Below are 4,515 nucleotides of genomic sequence, written 5' to 3'. Positions count from 1 at the left end.
GCTCTCCACCACCCCACCAAAACCACAACGTGAATTTGCAACAGGGGAGGAAAAAAGAACCAAAACTTTCAAGGCCCTGCTTTTTTTCTTAAAAGTACTTTAAAAAGGAAAATTTGTTTGTATTTTTTATTTACATTTTATATTTTTGTACATATTGTTAGGGGTCAGCCATTTTTAATGATCTCGGGATGACCAAACCAGCCTTTGGAGCGTTCTCTGTCCTACTTCTGACTTTACTTGTGGTGTGACCATGTTCATTATATCAAAGGAGAAAGAAAACCTTGTAAAAAAAGCAAAAACAACAACAAAAAAACAATCTTATTCCGAGCATTCCAGTAACTTTTTTTGTGTATGTACTTAGCTGTACTATAAGTAGTTGGTTTGTATGAGATGGTTAAAAAGGCCAAAGATAAAAGGTTTCTTTTTTTTCCTTTTTTTGTCTATGAAGTTGCTGTTTATTTTTTTGGCCTGTTTGATGTATGTGTGAAACAATGTTGTCCAACAATAAACCGGAATTTTATTTTGCTGAGTTGTTCTAACAAAGCTGTCTCAAGCCTGGTTTTTCTGTTTGGGTTTCTTAAACCTGGGGAGGGGGCAAAAGAGATAGGGGGTCTTGAACTCTGGCCCAGCTGTTTTTCCTCAGTAGGGACAGTGAGTTGAAGACACCAGTTTGGGAAGGGGTGGGTGTGGTGTGCCTTTGGGTCAGCAGAGTCTGGTAAGGGGCACTTACCAGGTTGGTCTACTGATTGTACTAAGAACCTTTCCTTGGGGCCATGTCATTGGATGGCAAGCAGACCTGGGTGCCCTGGAAGGTGTCCACAGCCCCAGGCACTCCAAAAGGAATGGGCCACATGGGCGGCTGCCACTGTGGATACAGCCTTCCAGTGGGAAAACGAGCTTTCCCTGCACAGGCTTCCCTGGATTAGCTGGGTTGCGGAGTGGCTCCCCCTGGTGGTGATATGTGTCACTTTGTCCCTTAGGACTCACTTTTCCAGGGCACTGATGCAGCCTTGCCCTCATTCTCAGAGCTCGAGTCATGATGAAACAAGTGTCTTGGTTAGTCTGGCAGGCCACCCTGCCCCTTGAGCACAGTAGATGATAGGTGATGGACCATTTTGACTTTTAAGACAGGTTGTGAGCAGTCAGTTGGGAAAGCTAACTGGAAGAAGTGTGACCTCAAGTTTGATCCTTTGGGGAAGAGATGACAACTCACTAAGGAACTTCTGGGGGCTGTTTCCTAACCTGGGGTCCACAGATGAGCTTTATGTAGGGCAGAAGCCCCCTGCAAGCACCCATAGTGTGCCCTTGAAATGGGTCGCGCCCATTTTCTAGGGGGTCAGTGTGTTGACAACCCAGCTGTAGAGTTTTTGGCAGTAGGCTGACTTTAAGGTGGAGAAGCTGCAGGACCCATTGGGAGAGGAGAGATCTATTTGCCACTGAACAAAAAGACGTGGGTCCTACCAATTCTTGTCACCAGCTGGGTGGTCCTGGGCATTCTTTGTCTCCTGAATATGTCTGGTGTCATGGGGTCCAAGTGATACGGGTGGGAAGAAAGTGGGGGTCAATGGGGGGCAGAAAGCCCCCCTCAGGAGGGACACTCTTTAGCTTGGAGTTCTGAGTTTGTCCCAAACGGAGGGCAAAGGAAAGTGGTGGGGATCAATGAGCCATGCACCCTCCCTACTTACCATGGCATGCCAACTCTGGTTTTGTGGGGGTTCCTTGCCTCACCTTGGAGCTGACTGGGGTGGGGGGCACTGCTTTATCACAAGGAAGGGGCTCTGGGACCCCAGCCCCTCTCCATCGGGGGGAGACATTGATATTTCATCCACACCCCCACCATTTGCATTAAGGAGTCATTTGTCTTAAAGATGCCTATGGGTGGGAGGTGGGAGGCAAATGTTAACCAACACGTATATTACAGCTCCTTAAGGACGATCTGCTACCCTGGGCCACAGACAGGAATCTTAGAGCAGGCAGGGCTTCCCTGGGGAGGCAGCATTGAGGCTGAGACCAGAAGGGCCAGGAGGGTGAAAAAGGGGATCATGGGGGTTGGGAGGAGGGGCAGTACGTCGGCAGGCCTGATGTAGGAGGGTGCGGAGGGCTCCAAAGGTGCATGGGCAAAGGGGGTGGACAGGGACAGGCACAGTCTGTGGGCCAGGTAGGGGAAGCATGGAGTGGTTTTTAGCAGGAAAACTGCCTGGAAAGCACTGAATTGACATCTGCCGAAGCCCTGGGGCCTGGGTTAAGGGGAGATGCTGGGAGGGAGAGCAGCAGGCACATTTAAGCCATCACATAGAGAAAAGCATCAAGACTCAGGGATGGATTGGATGTTGGAGGCCGTTCCCAGGATCCCCCAGGCTGAGGCCTGAGTCCTTGAACACAGGAAGGAGCCATTTTCCGCAGGGAAAGGGGCTGGAGATGAAGGTTTAGAGCTGCATGGTGGCCTCACTGCGTTTGAGGTGAACTGTCAGAGGCTGTTGGGTGCACAGATCTGGAGGGCAGGACAGAGGCCTGGGCTAGGCCAGAGTAACCCAGGCTGAGGTGTGGACAAGGCAAGCCAGAGCAAGGGCATCCCAAGAAGAGGCAAGGCTCAAGTCACACCAGGGAGCATACCAAGCGGGGCACTGTCCCTCCTAGTAAGTGAGAGCTCTTGAGCTCAGGGCCTCCTCTCCCTCTGCCTTCCCTGGGCCTCGCCTCCCTTCCTCCCCAGGCTCCTCGTGTCCACGGCAAGCCTGGTCCTCCCTCAGGGCCTCTGCACTTGCTGTCCCAGACTTCTCACAACTCGTTCCATGTTAGGTCTCAGCGCCAGAGAGGCCTCCCCCGGTCCCCAATCTAAAGAAGGCTCTCCCCAGTTCTCCCTCAGTTGCATAACCGTTCTCATAATGTGAGCTTATATATTTACCTGTGTTTTTTGGCTGTGTTTTTTACCTGTGTTTTTCCTTCACTGAGGTCAGGGCCACTTCTTATTTACCGTTTCCCTGAACATGGTAAATATTCTGTTCATTCCATTCATTTGTTCCTTCATTCCCTGGTTCACATGTGTACCAAATGCTTTTTCTGTGTCAGATGCCTTAATAGGCTTCAGAGATAAAACAGAGGAGAGCAAGAGAGATAAGACCCCTCATCCTGACAAGGCAGGACACCTGGTGGCGGGACATCATGAGTGACCCGTTCTACACCTGTCTACCACATTCTGGGAGGGCCTCGCCCTTCACAGGGGCCAGAACTTAGCTGTCCTCAGTGAGCCACTCAGGCCCCAGGACTCCCGACTCCCGTTGGGCTGTCCCCAAACTGCTGCCAGGGTCAGGGTCAGATCGAGGCTTCGGTAGGAGGGACTCAGACGCTCTGCACCCTACACGCTTGCACAGGTGGGGCCGCTGGCTTCTCTAGGCAAGACTGGCTGGCTGCTCTCTGCCTTGCTGCAGTCTTACAGGTATTCTCAAGGCCTGGAGCCCCGGGGGTGTCTCTAAGGCAGGAGAAGGGGGCCAGGAAGACCACATAGCAGGCAATGCATGGAGCTAGGATCAGGTCTAACCCTCAGGCTGTGGTCCTGCTCAGAACGACTACCCCCAAATCCCCACAGAAGAGGTGAGAAGTAGCCCCATCCAGACACACACATGGCAGTTAATATGGGGCAAGTAACAACCTTGCTGAGCCTGTCTCCTCTGCACAATAAAAATAGTAGCATGAGGCATGAGCCAGGCTCCGGAGCTGCCTCTCTGGGGGTCCCACATCTGCACTGAGCTCCCTACACTCTGTCAGCTGCACCCTATTGCCCCACCAAAAGTTTGATTTGGAACAGCCCTTGCTGCCTTCAGCAGAACCTACTTTCCTCTAGTCCTCAGGCTGGCACATGATTAACCACTGCCTGAGGGTCTGTGCTCAGGGTCCGGGGTCACTTTGATTCTACCTACTCCCAAAGTCCCCTCAAAGTGCGATGACAGGGCCGCCCAAGGAGCCCAAATTGGAAGATTCGCGAGGGATGGGCGCCCTCTGGTGGCCACAGAGGAACTGCAGAAGGCTCCCAGGGGTTCTGCTCAGTCCAGGAAAGAACCCCACTTCAGGGGGCCCCTACCCCAGTGGCAGTCTCAGCCACCCCTACGCCCCACAACGAGATCTTCCATCTCTGTTGCTGGAACCTCAGTCAGACATGCCAGTCAATCAGTGGTCATTTTCCAAGCCTTCCCTCTGCCGATGGCCCATCCCAAGGACCTGGTCCTTCTTTTCATGGGAGACAAACCCCAGGCCTCCCCAGAGCTGAGGTCAGGGTCAGCTCCTCCAAGGTCACCGGGCATCTCTGGATCTGGCTCCCTGGGCTCCCTCTTGCTTAGCTACGTTCAAATGCTTGTTGTGCACAGCGCCCTGCTAGGACAGGCCCACCTCGGTCATCCCTGGGCCCTCTTGTGGGACTACTCTCTGTGGCTGCTGCCCTGAGCATCGCCCCCAGGCCCCTAGACTGCTTAGAGTTGGGGGCCAGGGGCACCCAGCTGCACTCCTTGGCACACTCTGAGTTGC

The sequence above is a fragment of the Pteropus alecto genome, unplaced genomic scaffold, assembly GCF_000325575.1.
Source record: "Pteropus alecto unplaced genomic scaffold, ASM32557v1 scaffold110, whole genome shotgun sequence".
Lineage (NCBI taxonomy): Eukaryota > Metazoa > Chordata > Mammalia > Chiroptera > Pteropodidae > Pteropus > Pteropus alecto.
The sequence above is the reverse complement of the archived record's forward strand: the minus strand, read 5'-3'. Positions refer to the sequence as shown.